This window comes from Mustela erminea, chromosome 10 (genome assembly GCF_009829155.1).
Source record: "Mustela erminea isolate mMusErm1 chromosome 10, mMusErm1.Pri, whole genome shotgun sequence".
Taxonomy (NCBI): domain Eukaryota; kingdom Metazoa; phylum Chordata; class Mammalia; order Carnivora; family Mustelidae; genus Mustela; species Mustela erminea.
The window spans coordinates 106,391,967-106,413,848 of record NC_045623.1 but is presented as its reverse complement, the minus strand read 5'-3'; positions in this window follow the sequence as shown (position 1 = coordinate 106,413,848).

Genomic DNA, 21,882 nt, shown 5'->3' with positions numbered 1-21,882 from the left:
CCTGTAGAGACACAGCCCAGTAGTGAAGGAGGAAATGATACAATGTCTCAGATTCATTTAAAAAAAAAAAAAGTGACCCCAGGCAGAGGGGTAGGAGTGGATGGGAGCGTGGAAGAAGCAGGCTGTATACAAGTGGATTATTTCTGTAGTTGGTGATAGCCCATCAGGGCTTCTGTTTGAAATTTTTCTCCAATAAAATGATAAAGACATAAAAATAGAAAAGCTCTGAGAAGCCGTGTACCAAAACCAGTAGCCACTACCTAGAATTAACCTGTGTTCATATTAGGTCATATTTTTCTTTGGTTTTATAAAAGAAACTTCCTTTTAACCCAATGGTGCTAACACCCCAGGAGCTAATTAATCCTCCAGGGGCGTTTTGCTCTGGGCTTGGTCGGAGTCCCTCTCAGCACATCCTGGTTTTTTGGAACATTTGCTGTCATCCTGCGAGCTTCCTTTACTTGCACGACCTGTAACGGCTCGCCCCCCGCCTACCACCTCTCAAGATGTCTTGACAAAAATACATGTCACATAAATCACTGTACCAGTGTGGCATTTCCCGACTGGAAACTCTGCACAAAGCGACTTCAAACAAGTCATGTGGAGATGTTCCAGCCCCTGTTGCTCCTCGACCTGGGTCTCCCCCCAGAGATGGTTGCCTCGACGCTTCCATCAGCCCAGGCTGCAGAACTAAGCACCACAGACCGGTGCCTGAAGGCTGCAAGTCTGGGATCAAGGCGTTGGTGGGCTGGCTTCCTCCGAGGACTGTCTCCTTGTTCTGCAGATGGTAGGCTTCTGTTGTACCCCCACGTGGTGTGTGTGTGTGTGTGTTCTCTATTTCCCCCTCTTCTTATAGGGACCCTACCCTAGTGACCTCATTTACATTAATTACCTCTTTAAAGGTCTTATCTCCAAATACAGTCATGTTCTGAGGTCCTGGGGGGTTAGGACGTCAGCATATCGCTTTGGCCATAGTTCTGTTACACTTGGATGCTGCATGGCGTGCTTTTATCCAGAACGATCTCCACATACATTATTTACCAGGTGAGTAATCTTTCCTCTTTCTGTTACTTCTAAAGAGCTCTTTCTTTTTTTTTTTTTTTTTTTTGGCAAAGACTTCATTTTAGGAAGCTTAAGGAAGAAAAAATAGAAAAACCAACCAACTTAAACCTCCAAGTTTGAATGCAGTCAAACCTCATTAATTTGGGTTTACTGTCAGAAAATAATCTAGGAGAGCAAAGGCTTTCCACTGAAGAGCCCTTCCAAAGCTTCCTGGTAACCAACTGCTCTGTCCGTGTTGAGCTGAGAAAACCTGTTTTAATAAACACGCAAATATCACATGCAATTAATGCTCTCCTTTGAGCACCAAGATCATGCTAATGTTTGCAACTAATTACTCCCCAACCGGGTTCACATCTTGTTCCTTCCTTTCACAGGCAGCTCCTTCCAGCTGGATTTCGCGTACCTGGTGGGATAAAGGTAAGCCGGGCTTCCAGCCTGCAATCAGGAGGAAGCCGAGCTGGGAAAACACATAAACACCCCCCGCTTTGGTTTTCTCTCTCCCGCACGTGGTCTCTCGGCTCCCAGGGGGGGCCTCGGGAGAGCGGGCGTTGGCTCCGGATAACATGTCACCCAGAAGTCTGGATTAAAAACAGATTGTGTCATAATTAATTCATCACATCCCTTTGAGGTAAAATAAAGGGAAGTACAATTAGGCAGTAGTAACTCAGAAAATATTTTCTTCTTTTAAGTTAATGGGCCCCAGAGTTTTAAATGGAGCCACGGCCGGTCCTCCCAGGTGCCGTCAGCTCCCGGCGCTGCAATTAAACGTGTCAGCAAAGCTCCTACTTAGTGCTCCTGAAGCACTTAATTTTCATTAAAAAGATGACATTGCAAGCAATTATCAAGGACAAGCCACATTCATGGGTATTTATATTCCTAAGGACAGATTGTAACACAGAGACCCATAAATTACCCAGATCTGTTTCTTTGCTTCTTCCTAAGCTAAGCGGCAAGTGGGTTGGTCCTCATTACCTGTTTCCAGTCTCTGCACTGGGAAGGCCACTGTGTGGGGCTCTGTTCTCCACTGTTCGCCCCTCCACACGCACACCCAGGCTGACGTGAAAAAACCCTGGAGTATGACACTCGTAAAGCCCTTTACATGTATCCCTTTTGCCTGGTGGCTTCCACCAATAATCATATCTGGGCTATTTGGGTTCCCTACAGCAAACCAGGAGCCCCCCAAGAGCATTGCCATACCTAACGCTCACAACCTAGAGCTATCATCCCATGGAAGATGGTGAAACCGAGGGTCCAAGGAGGCGACATGGTTGGTTCCACGTTCGCTCAGCTGGAAAGTGGCTGAGTCAGGATTTGAATCCAGGTCTGTGTCTGCCCAATGCCAGTCCCCCCTCTGCTGGGCCAGGTGGGGCTTCCCAGATGGTCCCAGAGATATGGATGGTGGCTGCATTCCATGCCAAGTGTGTGCAGGGTCGCGAGGATGAGGGTGAAGGAGACCCAGCATCTGTGTCCCAGTTCCCAACCTAGTACAAGAGGCAGACCCCCAAGGAGATGCAGAGAGTGTGGCTAGACGGCGCTGTGAAGAGAAGACAGTCAGCTGTGGAGGCAGATAGAGCAGTGAGCTACTGTTTAATACACCTGCTCTGAACACAGGGAACGGTAGACAAAATATAAGAACAGAAAGGAAGAAAGAGGTAGCCAGGCTGAAACAAACAAGTAAAGGACAAATATCTCCATGGACCAGAGAAGAGGCTGAGATGCTGACCACTTACAAAGCCAAAGCCCTAGGCATGCGGGCCTCTGGCCAGGCGGTGGTGTAAAGTCCCACTCCTCAGAGGCCATGGGATCCAAATTACCCTCCAGGACACAGGATACTGGAACCAGGCTTACTGCTTTGTCCTTGTGACATTAACAAACTGTGAAACAAAGGGTACAGGAGACCACAATTCAGCCTTGTAACCAGGAACCACAGATATGCACCATCTTCCCAAATGCTCAGGAGATGCGAGTCCTGTCAGGAGATGCTGTCCAGATAGCTGGTTCTGAACATGCAGCCCCCACCCCAGCAGGATCAAACAAAAATCTAGTAGACAGGATCCAGCGAATTCGAAGGAGCAGAGAGTGAAACAAAACAAAAGACCTGTGGTTCAGAATGACTTGCAAGCTGAAACCTCAAATCATGTAGAAATTGAATGCTAAGAAAGCCAATGAACAAAATCTAAAATTCACAAATAACATGAATGCACAGAATATAAAATTAACTTTATAGAGCAGTCTGACACATATTTAAAAAAATAAAGAAGGTTATGAGGTAAAAAGAGAAAGATTTTTGTAAAGAAGGGATTAAGAAATTAAGACATAAAAATTAAAAAGTTAGGTAAAATGAGAGTGAATATAAATTTTAAAATTCACTTAAATTTTGAAAAATGAAAATGCGATCACTGAAAAAAAAAACTGTAACAAAGGTATACACTGGTTCAGTCTTCCAGTAAGCAATTTGGCAATTCAGTCAACATTCAACCAACATTTAATGAGCCCCTGCTAGGTGCCAGGCACTGTTCTAGGTGCTGGGCTTTCAATGGTGAACAAAACAGACAAAAATCCCTGTCTTCGTAAAGGTTCCATTACCTTAGGGAAATGAGACAGTAGAAAGGTAGGTTAGTAGGAGGAGAAGTCAGGAAAGTAACAGTGAGTGAAGGTCATGTAACCCCAGAAATAAGGAAATTCCTGAAGGCACAACAGAGAAAGATAAAGAGAAAGAAAATATGGTGGGAGGAGTTAAGAGTCAGAAAATTAGGGTAAAGAAGTCCAAAATACATCTACCACATTTTATCAAATCTAAGACATCAATTACTGGACACTACACCAACATCTTATGAGCTACTTAATACAAATGATGCTTCCAATTAAACTAAAACACTATGTTTTCTGTGAAAACGTGTCCTACTTATATATTTTTATGAATGATACAGACTTAATAAAATGCTCATGCATCTATAAAAAGGAAAATATAAGCAAAAAGAATTAAGATTGTCTTCAATCTCCTTTACCTTCAGAGTCTAACACTTCTGAATCACTTTCAACAGAAAGCAGTCAACACCCGTCTCTTCCCTAAACAGTTTAGCCCTCCAGGTTCTCTAGAGAGTTGATAATGCTACTTTTTTCAAAAGAATGTTCCACTATTGTCTCCATAATTTTTCCCAAAACATTGATGTTCACTCTGCAAGTGTTGACTATCTTAATTTGATCAGAGGGAGGTTTTTGGAAAACAAGCAGGACTCATACTCCTTTCTCAGATGGTCTTTAAATGTTTTTCTGGCTGTAATTTTGAGGGATTGAAGCTGTAGCATCTGCCACCAGAAATAACAACCAAGCTGGTAGCTTTTGTAAAAAAACTGCCAACTGCCAGATGCGTCCAATTTCCTTAGACATTAAAATATGGTGTATGGGGGGGGTGCTGAATCGTGGGGATTAAAATACAGTAATGGAAGTTCCAGAATAAGACTAGAAAGTAGTAGAGAGGTGATATTTGAGGAGATATGGACCAAGTTTCCACAAGTGATGAAAGAGAAGTGTCTTCAGGCTGAAAATTCACTCCAGTTTCTGAACAGGATAAATAAAATTAAGTCCATATTGATACATGTAGAAGTAAAATTGTAGAACATCTAAAAGAAGATCGCACAAGGCTGGACTAAAGCAGACCACTCATCATAAAATGATGGCATTTAGAAGCACATTAAAGTGTTAAGAGAAAATAGTCAATCCAGAATTTTGTATCCAGCTAAACTATCATTTATAAGAAAGGGTGAAATGAAGATGCCTCCAGCTTTAGAGCAAATAAAGACCTTACTCCCTCCCGATCCTCGCAGAAAGAACAAGCCAAGGGTCACTTTGGGAATAAGGAAAGTGGATCCAGAAAAGAGCAGGGATGCCAAAGGCAATAAGAAAAATTGGGCTCAACAATGGTTTGGATTGAGTTGCAGTGCTGTAAGCTAGGGATCCAGTGCCCATGACCTCTGCTGACGTCCAGCTTACACTAGGACGATTGGACCTGGCCAGTTGTTTCATTTGTCAGCTCAAATGGGGATTTGCCCATAGTAGAAGTACAATAAAAATGTGTTTAATGAAAGTGATTGAGAGGAAGAGAGAGGGGGGAAAAAAACAAAACAGACAGATGGCCAAGTCATCGAAGGTCTGGGTCTGGGGGGTCTTGCAGGTCACATTTTAAGCATAACAGTGAGACTATCTTAATTGAATCTTTAAGATAGCATCACATCTGCTGGGTGGAAAATGTATAGAAAGGGGAGTAAGGAGAACAGACATGGGTTTACTGGAGTCCAAATGAGGGGAAATCAAATCAGAGACACAGGGATGGATAGAAGTTAATTCAACAAGTAGGTAAGAGCCGGTGAAGTTGACTGAATCTAAAAGGACCCATCCTCTTCTCACAATCCTCAAGTGACTAACAACAGCAACCAACATCTAGTCCCAGTCATATGGCCTCGTACCCATCCCCTCCCTGTGAGCACACACCTGGGATAGAGCCCTGCCCACCTCCAGAGTTCTCACTGTGTCACAGTCTGAGCAGTCCATCTCTCTGGAGTATCCTGACCACCTTCATCCCAGAGGCAAGAAAGCCTATGGCCTCTGCTGGCCCACATCCATGGACAGAATCAGTTCTGGGTCTTGCTCTGCAGATCCGCCACAAAGTGGTTTTGGTATGGATGGCCAAAGTCCCCGAACCTTTGTTCTGTCATCTGTAAAACAAGTGCATGTGGGCCTGCTCTGTCCACCTTGTGCCATTCCTAAAGTTCCACCTAGACCATAACATGCTGTACAAATGGAGGGACTCTGTCACCGGCATGGGAAGCAAACACAACCTGCAGGAGAAAGAGCCTAGCCACTTGCCCCACTGAACCCCACAATACACTGCTTTGTCAGCAACAGAAAACCATCACCACATGTCTGGCTTCTGCTGGGAATCCATCTCCTGCTCCTATGGAGAGACTTCACTTCCTTGACTCAGCCTGGTTTGTCCACTCTGGGTTGTGTATAGAAGAGGCTGGAAGATACTCTGGATTTCACACCAGATGCAGCTTCCTGGATCTTCACATGGTTTGTCTGATGCAGAGACTAACTGCTCAGAATGCAGAGTCTTCCTCCTCCTAAGACAGGAGTCTATTTTTCTGTATACTAAGGCTTCTCCACCAAAGGAAAAAATAATGAGAAGTCCACAGTATAGACACATCACTTTCCAACACTTGTCTGTTCCTCAGTCCAAATAGATCAAGGCCCATCTCAGACCCAGGATCCACTGGGTTTCCAGCTGAGCACCATGGATCTCATGCTGGCTCTCCCTACCTTCCATGTGATGCATTTGTTCTGGATGGACCTGGCAGCAGAGGTCTCAGTCAGGGGCGTTCTGTGCTGGCTTCAGGCATATGGGTCCAGCTGGTAAATATGAGGGAAGGCTCAGGCCACCAGGGAAAGAAGCCAAATCATGCCCTCTGCTCCAGATCCAGGGTTTCCTGGAAATCAGTGGGATGACTCCACCTAAGTCTGCTGAGAAGGCTTCCAACGGGAACAATGGTCTAAGAAAAAGTTACCCAATAGCACTTCAATTACTTGTGGAACATAAGGAGTAACACGGAGGACATGGGTAGAGGAAAAGGGAGTTGGGGGAAATCAGAGGGGGAGACAAACCACGAGAGACTGTGGACTCTGAGAAACAAACTGAGGGTTTGGGAGGGGATGGCGGGGAGGTTGGGTGAGCCTGGTGGTGGGTATTGTGGAGGGCACAGATCACATGGAGCACAGGGTGTGGTGCATAAACAATGAATCTTGGAACACTGAAAAAATAAAATTAAATTTAATAAATAAACAAACCCTTACAAAAAATAACCCAACAACAGAGCCTGACTTCTGAGCAAATGTTGACCCACACGGCTTTTAAATAATTATCTGGGTTCTGTAAACAGAGAGCTGGCAGAGCTGCCTTTCCCACTTGCACCTGAGTGAATAAGGAATTGGATGCAAGTCACAGAGTTCAGGGACGTAGGACTGGCATGAAGACCTGGGGGTTGAGTAGTCCTGTGGTCAAGGACATCGCACTGATGGAAAGGGCTTTCAATGGTGCCTTTCAGCACAGAGACTGGCAGGACCAAAGGCTCTCTGGTATGCATAATGACCCCCCCACAGAGGTCCACACCCTAACCTTTGGAATCTGAAGATGTGTTGCATTATGTGGTAAAAGGGACCTTGCAACTGTGATTAAGGTTAAGAACCTCAAAGTGGGGAGAAAATCTTGGGTTATCCAAGGCCCCATCACCTGAGCCTGATAAGCAGAGAGCGTCCTACAGCCAGAAGCAGAAAAGGCCCAGCCGAAAGGGAGTTAGAGAGACTCTGAGCCTGAGAGGGACTGGGGCTCCACTGCTGGCCCGGGTGGGGGCCACACAGAAGACAAAAGGAGAAGCTGAGGCACCCCAGACGCAGAGACCAACCTTGGCTGACAGCCAGTGAGGAAAGGCAGTCCTACAGAGGGAGAACAACCCCGATAAGCTTTGGTGCAGAGTCTTCCCCGGGGCTCCAGTGGGGATGCTGTCCTGCCAAACCCCAGTTTTGGCCTTGTAGGACTGAACCCAGAGAGCTCAGGTGGCCTGGACCTCTGGCCTGCGGAAGCTTGAGATGGTAAATGGGTGTCATTGTAGCAGAAACTAACGTGGCCTGATTCAGAGTGTCTCCCTTGGGGGTGAAGCCTCTGGGTGAGTATTTGATTATAAAAACCACAGCGTGATCAAGAGTAACCTGAGAAGGTCACAATGAGCCCAGAGCTTGAGGGACAGGCCTGAAGTCAGAAGCTCCTGGGGACAGGCAAGAGAAGGGTCTGAGACTCGTATATCCCCTAGGCCCCAGGAACAGCAGGAAGGAGGCAGTGACCCCAGCTAGGAGGCCGTGGGACAGCTAGGAGCTGTTTCAAGGGGGTGAGCAGAGCCTCTGTGGCCGGGCCCCGGGACCTCCCTGGGGAACAGTCCTCTGCTGACCCCTAACGTGGGAATGCAGAGTCTCCAGCTGTGGAGGAGCCCCCTTCCCTGGGGACACAGGAGCATCACGTGTTCCTCAACCCCATCTCTGATATCCCCCAGAGGCAGGCCCGGTGGTACAGGGCTGTCAGGAACGGTGGGAGGCTCAGCCGGAGCACGGGGAGCGCAGAGGGGAGGCGGGAACCTGCTTTGTCGGGTAAGACTTTGGGGCTCGGCTGCCGTGAGGATTTGGGGTCTGGTATCAGCGGCAGTGGTGCCTGCTGGGGCGGGCAGCAGGCACGGGTAGAGAACTTTCCCCAGGAGAATGTCCCTGGCCACCTAGTCAGGGGACTCGGCATCAGGCAGGTGGCGGAGTGAGAGCAGCCAGCGGGGCCGGCCACGCAGGCCTCCTGAGGCAGGACTCAGTGGCCAAAGTCATGCCTTTGACCAGCACCCCCATCTTTGTCGGGGGCTGCCCTGCTCTCCAACCAGGGCTGAGCCCCTGACCTGAGGACTCAATCAGGTCACACTGCAGCATCCACCAGACCAAGGGCACAGCAGGTGACAACGGACGTCATGCTCATGGCAGCAACAGCCCTGGCAGCCGTCACTCTTTGGTCCCTGACAGTGCTGACCGTGGCCTTGAGATGACCGGGTCCTCTTTACCCACCTGCCTTCCTGCCAATGCCCCGTGGACCAGGAGGCCGGCCGCCCACCTGCTTTGTCCAGGGAGTCTCATGGGTGGCCTCCGTGGAGGCCTGGGGACCTGGAGCTGACCTCCCTTCTGTCCCTTAGGAGTAAAAGTTCAGATCTGTCGGAGAAGCAAATGGCCAGTGTTGAAAGAGAAAGAACAGACTTTGCATCAGGGTCCCCGACGGGACCCATCTCCAGCGGGCAGAAGCTGCGGAGATGTAGGCAGGTTCGCAGCCCGCCTCTTCCCTGGCCCACCCACGGACACCCCACAGCCCCCCTTCCCAGACACGGCAGCACCAGGACCCGGGCTCTGCTGGAGCTCACTGGGCTGGTGCCAGGCGGCCAGTGCTCTTCCCACACTCTGGAAGGATGCAATCCACTCACGGAAACAAGGGAGCCGCTCCCATCCACATTTCCACCCTCCGTCCACCTCCTGCTCCAGAGAACAGCCAACATCTCTCCAGGCTCACAACAACGGGAGTCGGAGAGAAAAGGCGACCTCGGCAGGTGGGCATACCTGGGTGGATCCCGACTTGCTCAGCCTGGGACAGACCTCGGGTGGCTGCTGCTGGCGGGACGGGAGACACGGGGGCCACCGCTCACACCACAGTGGGAAGCAGCTCACCAATCAGACACATGGCTAGGTGCCAAGCAAGATGGAAATGCCATCCGTGGGCTGTACTGTATCTTCCAAGCAGGGAGACAGTCAGATGGTGGCATCAGAGCAAAGACTGCATGGCAGGGGATGAGCTGTGCAGAGTCCAAACGGATCTTCCAGCAGAAGGAAGACGAGGCCCAGGGCAGGAGCCAGCCTGGCGGGTTTGAGGAGCATCTGGGAGGCATCTGGGAATGAAGGGGGAGACGGTAGGACATGAGGTCGGGAATAAGGGGACCCGATCACATAGAACCTTGTAAGTCTGTTACAACTTTGGCTTTTACTTGGTAGAAAATGAGCCCCCGGAGGTTCCCAGCAGAGGGGGAGTGTTAACAGCATCAGGAAATCAGACCTTCGCGGCAGGGAGACCAGGAGGTGCCTCTGAGAAGGGCAGATGGAAAGTGATGGGCCCAGTGCAGCAGAAGGGCCGAGACAAGGATCAGGGAGCGGCCTGGGGGACAGAGAGGACTGAGCTGCGACTAACCGACATGAGCGCTGTCCCATCCACACACATTAAGGGCCTAAAGTAGCATGTGCTGTTGACCTAATAACTCCACTTAAAGGAATTTATTGTAAGGGAATAATCATAAACTTGCAGAAATATTACAAATGTGGCTCATTACAGTGTTACTTACAATGAAAAAATGGAAGCAGCCTACTTACCCAGAAATAGAAGTCGGAACACAGACAGTGGGATTTGTGGTTAATTGGCCAGCCAGCAGCCGTTCCCACATCTGCCTGCCCAGCTCCCACTCACTTCCCTGGCCTCCCTTTAGCTAGGGATAGCCGGATGACCTGTTTATGACAGAGGAAGCATGAGGAAATGCATGGCCCCGCGTTTCCGGGATGAATTTCCTTTCCCTTTGTAAGTTCAGACATAATAGAGGTGCTCACTGATCTGATTCCTTTGCTATTTTTCCTGCCAAGGACACAAGTGCACTGCCTGGAGCTGTGGCAGCCATTCTGGGGCTATGAGGCAACAAGCAAGAAGGAAAAGAAAACCCAGCATGCTTTGAAAGCTAAAGAGATCCTGGGCCTTTGGTGGAATCAAGGAACATGATAACAAACTCCAGCCATCACCAACCTCCAGACTTCTCTTCAGAGGAGAAAATGAATCTCTGTTGTCAATATAGTTTGCTACTATAGTAGCAAAGCCTCTGTCATCGGGAGGAAGCCAGCCCAGTGCTAGGGGCTGGGAAGCTCAGAGAAAATCGGAAAGTGTTGTCCCCACAGCTTATTTTTGTCAACAACTGATGTCAGGCTTGGTACCGAGGCACTGACTCCTCAGACCAGACCCAGAGATGCAGGCACTGGGGTTCCCCCATCCCCAGACGAGGTGACTGAGGCTATAGGGTTGACCATCTGGTCAAGGACAGGGACTGGACAGGAGTGTCTGACCCCAGAGCCCAGCCCAGGCTACATTCATCCCCTCAAGTCCTGCTTCCCTGGAAACTCTAGAAGATCCCAGCATGTGGAGTCAGTTGTGGCCTCTCCACATCCCAACAGGGCAGGGTGGGAGCTTCTGGAACCTTCCAGTAGATACCAAAGAGAGGGAGCCAGAGGCACTTTGGGCCACTGGACTGCAGGGACGTGGCTGGGCTCAGTTGGGAGGGCAGGCAGGCAGGTAGGGTATAACTGAAGACCCACCTCCAGAAATGCAGGGGGTCCCTGGCTGGGGGGGGAGCTTGCAAATCAGGACTGAGCTAATTAGACTGTCGGCTCCATGTCCAGAAGTCCATAGTGGGGTCCGATGAACACATAGCCAGTGACCCACGAGCAAGAGAAGTGGGTTATGCTGTTAAGGTGACCTCCGAGGACACCCACGAGGGATCACGCCATGGAAATTACAGGTAATTTATGGTGCACTTGTATAAGGGAATATCCTCCAGCCATCCAAAAAAATCCTATTTTCAAAGAATATTTTAAGACCCAAGAAAATATTTATTCTATCCGCTAGGTTAAAATAAAAACCGAGACTCAACCCTGAATACCCAACATCATTTCAATTTTGTGACATTTAGAGTGAACACATGTCGAAGGTCATGCAAACAATAAAAAAGAGAAACCAGCAGCCACCCCTTGAGGGGGGATCAAGGACCCATTTTGATCTTACCCTTTCTATTTTCCTGTATTTTCCAAGTTTCCGTAATGAACACAGAGTGCCTTGAAATTAGAAGAAAGTCATTGCAGCACGTGCGGGGGGTGCTGGGGGGCTGTCCTCCCCCTCCTAGGCCCTGGCCCCTGTCCTCCCCCTCCTAGGCCCTGGCCCCTCTCCTCCCCCTCCTAGGCCCTGGTCCCTGTCCTCCTGGCCGCTCTTCTCCCTCAGGACTCGCTGGGAAGACGACCCCGGAGGCATGTCGAGCTGGGTCTCGTCCCACTCTCAGTGCTCTGCTGCTCCGCACGACATCACTGCCACTTAGAAACCCGTGCCCGAGCTCGGCCTCTCTGTCCTCCCAGGCTGTGGGACACACGGGGTCCACCGCCGGCAGTTTACTGGGCAGAACGGCTGGCACGGGACCCATCGCTTTGGTACATGCGTCCCGCGTTCTGGAATTCGGTAGCTATGCCTTGGGACCTGGCGCTTCAGAGAACGATTATAATTGAAACGGCGATGATGGAATTTCTTCTCCCCGACAATGGCACGTGCACTGTGAACCCTGCGCCCCTAGGCTGGGAGCTGGGCCCCAGGACAAGACAGGACACAAATCCCTCCTAATGAGGGCTGAGCCCTGCCTGGGGCTCTGATACCCACACCCACCGGCAGACCCCGAGCTTGCTGGCAGGATGAAGGCTGTCTTCACAGTGCCTCGCTCCGGACACTTCGGCCACCGTGGTCATGGTGGCCGCACCAGAGTGACTCCCCAAATTCTAATACCGGTGAGGAATCCACTCTCCATGGCTACCCGGTCCCATCAGCCCACATGGAAACTCCCACTGGGCAGGACAAGAGCACTGAAAGCCCCTTTCTAGCTACAGGAGGATTTAATAGATGTGATCTGCACTGAGATCAAACAGCTGCATGAGGCCCTTTGTGCACGTGAGGTGTGTAACGCTGTGTGCCAGCTGGGGACAGGGCCAAGGGTTCATGCATTCACTCAACAAACACATAAAGTGGGCTCCTGAAGCCCTGGGCCGGCTGCTAGGGTGACTGCGGGTGCTGGAAACAGTCATGGCTGGGCTCCCACCACTAGACCCTAGAACACGGCCCCACAAGGGCCCACAACTAGCCCCTCTGATTCTTCACGGTCTGCAGGCTCCTTTGTTCCCACTTTCTGGGGTCCCTGCTCAGGCCCCGTGGGAGTGTGGCCGCAGTAAGAAGGCTTCTCTCCCTCCTGATGTGAAAAGTTCCTGGGGGGGGCACCTGGGTGGCTCAGTGGGTTAAGCCGCTGCCTTCGGCTCAGGTCATGATCTCAGGGTCCTGGGATGGAGCCCCACATCGGGCTCTCTGCTCAGCAGGGAGCCTGCTTCCTTCTCTCTCTCTCTGCCTGCCTCTCAGTGTACTTGTGATTTCTCTCTGTCAAATAAATAAATAAAATCTTTAAAAAAAAAAAAAAAAAAAGTTCCTGGGGGGACCGTCGCACAGCCAAAGATCATGAAGGAGAGGTGCTCATGGACCAGGCCCACCTGCGCGCTGACTGAGGGGACTTTGACATCAGAGGCTCGTCTTTGCTGATGACTAGATGTGTGGCCCTGGACATGCTCCTTCTTTGAGTCTCAGTTTATCACCTATAAAAAATTAGGGCTGTGCCACCTGATGGACAGACACTCCGTCCCTTCCAGCCCTGCCCCCTGGGATGGCGGGTGGCGGCGGCTCCCTCCCACGTGTCCAAGGAAGCCGGGCACCGAGAACTGTGTGCGAGATTTATCTCCGCAGCAGAATCCCTTTTAATTCCTCTATGAAGATGAGTGGCTGTCTGCATTCCAGGCTGCACTTCTCTCCCATTCATCAGCGGGGCCGAGCGGCGCCAGCAAGACCCAGCAGTAATTCACGCGCGGGGAACTTAGGGACGCCATTCCCCGTGGGGATCCATCACGGCCTGTCAGAGCTCCTCACGCTGCAAGCACAACCCCACGCGTGGGCGGCCTCGTGATGAACAGCACACAGACCCCACCGCGCCCCGGCACACCGGGTGGCTGGGCACCGAGCACCACCATCAGGAGCCCCTGGGAACTGGGTGCCACAGTCAAACCACTTCTCCCAGGCGGCCTGTCCCACCTGTGGCTTCCCAGCTGTCCCCGACCCTGGGCTGGAGCTCCTCCTGTGGACTCAGGGTCCAGCACAGAGTCAGCACAAGTGGGCTCAGCCCTGCACATCTGTGAGGCAGTCAGCAACGGGATAGAGGCAGAAGGGGAGGAGGGAGTGAAGTGACCGCCGTGAGCCTGCCTGGGCATCAGAAGGGTTTTACTTCCAAGCAAATGGGAAGCCACCGGGCGCTGCTGAGGAAGGAGGTGATCTGACTCACACTTTTCAGGGATCCGATGGGCAGCCACTGAGACAGCGCCCCAGAATTCCTCACGTGAGGGACAGGTGGCGGGGAGCCAGGAGGCAGAACTACCTTCTGGAGTGGGCGCTGGCCAGACTTGCTGCAAGACTGGCCACGGGGCACGGGAGGAACGGACCCGGGAGGACGCTGGGTGCAGACGGAGGAGGGAGCTGTCATTTGCTGCAGAGGAGAAGCTGGGCAGGGCAGGTGAGCAGCCGCAGGGAGCGCGCAGGAGAACAGCGGGCGGGCACGCGCACGGTGCTCTGCCCCAAGTGAGAAGAAGAAGCAAGATGTCAACAGTGATCTGACACGTCTAGTGTCGGAGGCGGGGTGTCATGGAAGTCTGAGTAGAGTGGGGGGAGACAGGCAGGGAAGGGAGGCACTGGATCTGGACCGTGAGGCAGAGGATGGGCTCAGCTGGGAGATTCGGGGCCGGGGCGCTCTTTCTCCAGTGGGAAGGGCTGGCGGCAGCAGGGGGTTAGAGGGGACACCGGGGGACCAGAAGGAAGATGGGACGGCAGGAGCACGGCGGGGAGGAGGCGAGAAAGGATGAGGCTGGGGTTTAGGGGCAGGGCAAGACGCGGGCCTCGGTGGGCAGGTGGAGCCTGGAAGGATGGGCGGCGATGGGGGCGTGTAGGCAGGTGAGGACAAGCAGCTGCTCACAGAAGTCCCCCCCGGTGGGTGCTCATGGGAGATGGGGGCGTCCGTGACTGGTGGGGGCTAGTCGAGGTCTGCGGGATCCACAGGGGAAGAGCGGTCTGGAGCACCCCAGGAGTGCACGAAGTACAACAGGCCACGAGCACGGAAGAGGGGGCGCCGGGCCAGTGGGCATGAACCTCAGCCCAGGCATGGGGTGGGCGGCAGGGGTCCTGCCGGTGAAGGCGCAGAGAGGAGCGGCTGGGCGTGACCAGACCGAGGAAGCTATTGCAGGAAAGCACAATGACGTGGAGGGCATGGAAGAAGGGCGTGCGCGCGCAGAGAGGACGTGCGCGTGCAGAGAGGGCGTGCGCGCGCAGAGAGGGCGTGCGCGCGCAGAGAGGGCGTGCGCGCGCAGAGAGGACGTCGTGTGCAGAGAGGGCGTGCGCGCGCAGAGAGGACGTGCGCGCGCAGAGAGGGCGTGCGCGTGCAGAGAGGGCGTGCGCGCGCAGAGAGGGCGTGCGCGCGCAGAGAGGGCGTCGCGTGCAGAGAGGACGTGCGCGCGCAGAGAGGACGTGCGCGTGCAGAGAGGGCGTGCGCGCGCAGAGAGGGCGTCGCGTGCAGAGAGGGCGTGCGCGCGCAGAGAGGACGTCGCGTGCAGAGAGGGCGTGCGCGCGCAGAGAGGGCGTGCGCGTGCAGAGAGGGCGTGCGCGCGCAGAGAGGGCGTCGCGTGCAGAGAGGGCGTGCGCGCGCAGAGAGGACGTCGCGCGCAGAGAGGGCGTCGCGTGCAGAGAGGGCGTGCGCGCGCAGAGAGGGCGTGCGCGCGCAGAGAGGGCGTCGCGTGCAGAGAGGGCGTCGCGCGCAGAGAGGGCGTGCGCGTGCAGAGAGGGCGTGCGCGCGCAGAGAGGACGTCGCGTGCAGAGAGGGCGTGCGCGCGCAGAGAGGGCGTGCGCGCGCAGAGAGGACGTCGCGTGCAGAGAGGGCGTGCGCGCGCAGAGAGGGCGTGCGCGTGCAGAGAGGGCGTGCGCGCGCAGAGAGGGCGTCGCGTGCAGAGAGGGCGTCGCGTGCAGAGAGGGCGTGCGCGCGCAGAGAGGGCGTCGCGTGCAGAGAGGGCGTCGCGTGCAGAGAGGGCGTGCGCGCGCAGAGAGGGCGTCGCGTGCAGAGAGGGCGTGCGCGCGCAGAGAGGGCGTGCGCGTGCACCACAAAGGCTGGGAAGGAGGATGGTGGGGTGGGCGTGGGCAGGGCAGAGCCTCAGGCTGGAGGAATCAGAGCCGTGGGTCCCGCAGAGGGGGAGGTGTTGGCCCCGGAGAGCGGGTCCAGCCGCCAGAGAGGAGCGTGCAGCCGCTGGGTGGGACGGTGCTTCCACCTCCCCCGCTGGGGCTGTCAGAGGCACGCCCTGCAGTGTTGGGGCAGCCACCCACCACGGAGGAAGGACCAAAACTCCGTGCCGCAGAGCCCTGAGTCCTTATTTCCTCCCACGGGGCCTGCCGCACCCCCTGAGACATTCGGTACCCGCGTCACAGCGCCATGGGAACCGGTACCTGCGACGACTCGCTCGCGTGGCGGGCAGCTGGAGGCCCAGCCCAGGCTGTGAGTGATGTGCCCACACCTGGCCTTTCCACACGCTCGGGCTTCTCACAGCCGGATAGCCAGGTTCTGAGAGGAAGCACCGGAACATCTGTGCCCCCTAAATCCATACATTGAAGCCCCAACCCCCAAGATGATGATCCCCGGAGGTAGGCCCCTTGGAGGCAACTGGACTAAGATGAGGTCGTGCAGGGGGGACCCCAAGATGAGACCTTCTATCATCTGCCCATCACCTCTCTGTCCTATACCCCTGATTCACCTGGACACTGAGGGCTGTGTCCCCCCCTGATGCAGGAGTGGGGCCGTCCCCTGCCTCTGTGACTTGGCACACAAACTAGCTTCTGTGATGACCTGGACTTGTTCCAAGAGCCACAGTCAGAGAGAGGAAAACGCAGGCGTAATTCACTTCAACACCTGCCTGCTGTTTGCTCGGCACAGGCGGGGTGGGGGTGGGGCTTCAGGGAGGGGTGGGTGCACCTTCCAGGACAGCCAGAATCTCCTTCTCCTGTCGGGAGCTGGGAGCGGTGAAAGCTGAGGTTGCAGACAAGGTGGGCGAGTATCGCAAAGGAGAACCCCGGGGACAGACAGATGGTGTCCCCACTTTATAGGAGAGAAAACTGAGACTCGGGGGAGTGACTGTCCCATCTAGGAGCACAGACACTTCACCAAGGTGAAGCCAACCAATCCGGGGTCTTCCCAGTCCCCTCTGGTGGGCACTAGTCTTTCTGGTTGGCCTCTAACTGGGCTTTTGAAGGCACCACAGGGAATGGGCATGAGGAATGGGGTGTGAAGACCCTGTCCTCTGTTCACCACCCTTTCCCAGACAGCACATTCCAGAATCTTCTCCCATTGGTCCAGGCACCTGCTGGGGCATTTCTCAGGACGCTGTTGGAAAGGTGTTGGGTTTTCCTGCCCCAAAAGCAGGAAAGCAGAGCTGGGGCTGGTTTCTATGCTGGGGGCCAAGCCCGCAGTCCTCTAGGAGCCATGTGACCTCCCCGGCAGGGCCAGGCAGCCCTCCAGGCTCTCTGCTGGCTGTCCCTAAGCTCTAAGTCTTCCTGGAGGATCTGCCACAGCCTCTCAGGGACAGCGCCCTCCCCCACGTCCCTGGGCAGAGGATAGCACTAGTGCATTTCCACAGGCAGGTCCCTAGACAAGGGGCTGTTAACTCCACGGGCAGTGGGGCAGCTGCAGGAAGGCCTAGCACACCCCCCACCTCAGCCGGGGACCTTAGAGGAATGGAAATCACACCTTGAGGAGCTCCCCTAGCTTGAGGCAGGAGGTCTGGGCAGGCATCCTCCTGCAAGCATCAGGCCATCCTCTGAGGGATTTCTGTCCTCTGGCACAGGGCCAGGGGCTCCTAGAGCCCAGGGAGGCTGTTAGAAGCAAAGCACACACACACACAGGGCACCTGGGTGGCTCAGTGGGTTAAGCCTCTGCCTTCGGCTCAGGTCATGATCTCAGGGTCCTGGGATCGAGCCCCACATCAGGCTCTCTGCTCAGTGGGGAGCCTGCTCCCACCCCCCACCGCTTTCTGCCTGACTCTGCCTACCTGTGATCTCTGTCTGTCAAATAAATAAATAAAATCTTAAAAAAAAAAAAAGAAGAAGAAGAAGAAGCAAAGCACACAGAAGCCGGGGTGCGTGCGCAAAGCTGGCAAAGGGATCCGAGGACCCCAGAAGAGCCCCAAGTGTCTGTCGGAGGCCCGCCAAGAGGGCTCTGCCTTGCCTGCCCCGCCCCCGTGACCTGGTCTTCCGTACAGACCTGTTCTCTAAGGGTCTTTGGTTAGTGAGGGTCCCAGAAAAGGTAAGAAATCGCTGCTCTGTCCCTGTGTCTGTTGGCAGGTCAGGACACACCCCCACACAAGGGGAAGGAACCAGCCATGCTCGCCCTGCGAGGCAGAGACCAAGGCTCAGACAGGCACCAGGTGTCCTCAGGCCTGATCCCAGCCACTTCCTTCTCCGCCTCCCACTTCACCGCCCACACCGGGCCCGGTTAGGAACCCAAAACACGAGTGAGCTCGCAAACCCACTCTTTATTCTTATCGCAATCCGTTCCACAAATGGTACCAGATGCTGACTCTGTGCAAGGTGTGAAGACAGCACAGGAGGCACAGAGGAACTGTTGGGCAAAGAGAAAAATGGATTTTTAAAAACATTTCTTAATATTTGCTCTTGGCTCGAGGAGGACCACGCTGAGCCGAACGCTTGTCATGCTGTAACTGGGCTGAGCCAGAACCGGACCAGAACATCAGCCCCCTCCATGAAGCAAACGGGCTGTCAGCCAACGGCCCTCCCGGACCCTCAGTCACAGCTGTGAGTTGAGACGGAGTCCCCTTGACTCACGGTTCTTGGAAAGGGTCCGGCATCCAGGGGTTGATGCTGGAGGCAGGCACACACTATTTGAGGCTTTAAACAAAGCAGGGGATTCAAAATACATCACTTTACATGCACATAATAAAAGGCAATGATCACATTAAAAGCTTACCTGGGGCCGGGCGCTGCGCCCAGCATCTGTCTGCCTGTAAGCCCTTGAGGACGTGTCAGAGGGGTCGGACGCCAGAGCAGGAGCCCCCGGCACTGCCAGAAAGGAGGGCCCAATGAAACATTCCCCTAAAAGCCAGACTTAGCTGGGGGGCTGGAGCCATGGGGAGATGGATGGGGACCGAGATCTGTGTCCAAGTCAAGTGGCTCCGTGAAGCCCAGGCTTGTCCTGTAAGGGTCACAAGGTGGTCAAACAGCCCTACTTGGGCACTGATTTACTGGGTTTCATAAAAGCTGGCCAACCATAAAAGACACTGTCTGTATTGATTTCAGTTCCATAAAGAGATAGAAGACCGAGGCCTACATTTATAGGCACCTACAACAGGATTCCGGACAGGTGACATCTCCTGAGCACCTACTAGCCACGAGAGCTTGCGCCATTTCACTTTGAGCTCCCAGCCGCCGAGAAGCACGGGGTCGTCTCCGTTTTACCAAAGACGAAACTGAGACTCAAAACGAAACAAACACAGTTACTACCTGAATTCGGGTTTTGCCCTCTGTCTTGCAAGCACAGGCTTTCCCATCACCGCGCAGAGGATCTTGACTCGGCGGGCGGGTGCCCCAGCCCGGCACGGTCCTCATGTACCCCGTTTCAAAGTGCTCCCCAGGGGAGATGCTTGTGCCTTCGACCCGTCCATTCAATAAATACCGTTGAGCACCTACTGTGTGCCGTGCCTCCTGCCAGGGTCTGGAGGGTAGACTGACAGACAGAACAGACAGTTGTCCTCGTGGAGCTCACGTGCAAAATTCATGCCACCTGACGTTTACCTCCCAGTGGGTCCCTTTGCTGGAACCCTTCAGCACGCCCCTCAGTTCAGGTCTATATGTCACCGAACGTGTACAAGCCCCGACCGCGTGTCAGACACCAGAGTGGACGCGGGTAACATAACGGTGAGGCCGGGCTCTGTCCCGACGCAGGCCAGCTGGTGTGCTGGCTCGGCTGGTGTCCCACGGCCGCCCGTGGGGAGCACCGCACAGTACCGGGGGCTCCGGGTGAGTCTTCCATACAGGTGGCTGTTGCCAGAAGGAGGACTCCTGCGTCCACGCTCTGGAAGAGGGACACAGCAAAGAGCATTGCCCTCGGGCCAAGCAGCAAGCTGGCCCCGAAGTCACGCACGAGAACAGCATGGCACGGCTTCTCAAGGACGTGTCCGGGGCCAGGCACCCCGCTCAGGCTTCACACTTCTGCCCGTGCCAGGGACCCTGTTAGCACGACTAAGTCAGCTCACGGGTGCCTGTGATAAGCTTATCATAGCGCTCTCCCTGAGCCCACAGCTGCCGAGTCCCTGCCCACAGCCCACAGCCCGGGCCCTGAGGACTCCCACGATGCAGGCTCAGGCCAGGGACCACCTGGCTGACTCTGGGTGACTCTGAGCTGCACAGAAAGCTGGACGGGGCTGCCTTATTCTAAGAGAGAAAAGTTACCCTTCCAGGGGCCTCTGGTAACAATCAGTAGCATTTTCTGACCAGCAATAATCTCCTAAAATCGTGGTAGAAATGTAAGCCTGTGACATGCGTCACATCCTCATCATTTCTGTGAGCTGAGACCCAGCAGGAAGGGGAGACCATGTGACCCAGCACCAGGTCATCCTCCCCTCCCCCAGCAGGGGACACTCCCCCTCTCTGTGCAGAGGGATAGCACCTGCCTGCGTCTCCTTCTTGACACTTCAGCCTGACCTCGTCAGGTCACAGTCCAGCCATGCTCAAGGTCCAACAGCTGTTGGCCTGAATTAGAGGGGAGGCTCCCGGACAAGAATCAACAGCCGGTGCGGAGGAGGGAGCTGCCCGGCGCATCCTATCTGCTGACTGCTGTCTGGTCCCTCCACGTTTCCCTCATCTGGTTCTGGCACCCGTGAGCGAGGTGCGGTGGCCACAGACAGCATCAGCAACTGGGCAGAGACGCTCCTCCACTCCCCAGCTCACCAGCAGGTGCAGGGACCACCGGGCTGAGCCCTCCCTGCTTCCCATGGTCTTGCTCCTCCCCACCCCTCGCTGTCAGAAAGGGACTAAGGGATTAGCAGCAAGGGACCAAGGGCACCTCTGCTGTCCCCCCAGTTCTGTCACGTCCCTGCGCCTCTCAACCGCACGAGGCCAGGTCAAGGAGAATGGTCGATCCGCCCAAGCCTGCAGCAGTCACCTGTCCCATACGTCCCCGCACGGACACTCAGCTCAAGGTTCTGCACATGTCACCTCACTCAGCTCTTCCTGGAAGCCAGAGATGAGGCACGACGGGTGCCCCTCTTCTACGCACCAGTAAACTGAGGCTCGGGGAACAGTCTGGACCTCTGCAGGGCCACACGGCCAGTGATTCGGGGCATCAAAATTGAAATATGGTCTCAGGGGCTCTACATCTTGGATTCTTAAACAGCCTCCTATCACATCCTCCTTCCCATGGTGACAATAGGTGTCTGCAGCCTCTAACTCAGGCATTCCCCCATCTGACCTTACCCCACCCCGCAAGGTGGGTGCCATTGTGTTTCACAAGGAGGAGGTCAGGAAGCAGCCTGGAGGAGACTGGATCCCGCCAGCTGTAGAAAGGTGAACAGCGCAGGGTCTGCGCAGCGAGCGCGTCCTATTACCGGCCGTTCTGGTGCAGCGTTAAATTCACACGGAGCCCTGGTGCTCAGAGTGTTTCACTAGCTTGCAGCGACCCCGGACTGGGACGGGGCTAAGTGGAAGCCTCGGATGCCCTCTTAGACATGGGGAGTATCTCATCTCTCTGAATCTCAGGCCATTCTGCATGACGTGAGGACGATACCCCTCTCTCGATGTGAAAGTAAACTTAAGAACATAAAGTGGATGGTATATGCACGGAGACCGGCAGGACACAAGCCCTCCGGAAACACAGCTCTTACCTTCAAATCCAAAAAGCAGGAAAGTCAGGTTTATTCAGAGAAATAATCTAGAAATTCCGGTCAACTTGCTGCAAAATTCACCTCCCTTGCCATAAGAAAAGGGAACTGTTGTTTCCAGAACCGCGGTTCAGAAAACATCCTACAAAGCAGCGCCCTGACATCATGTGTCTTTGCAAGGCTGGGTCCAGGCCTTAGAGCAACCAAGCCACAGGACACTCAGAGACCAGGTTCCAGCCAGGGCCTGGGGCTGTCTCAGTAGGACTCAGAGCCCATCAGAAACCCAGACCCAAGCTGGAGACCACTACAGGAGGCCAAGCCGACCATGCCGCTCAGGTCAAGGGAGACAGGCAGGACACTCACAGCTGGGCAGACGCCAGCCACAGACACTTTCAGAGC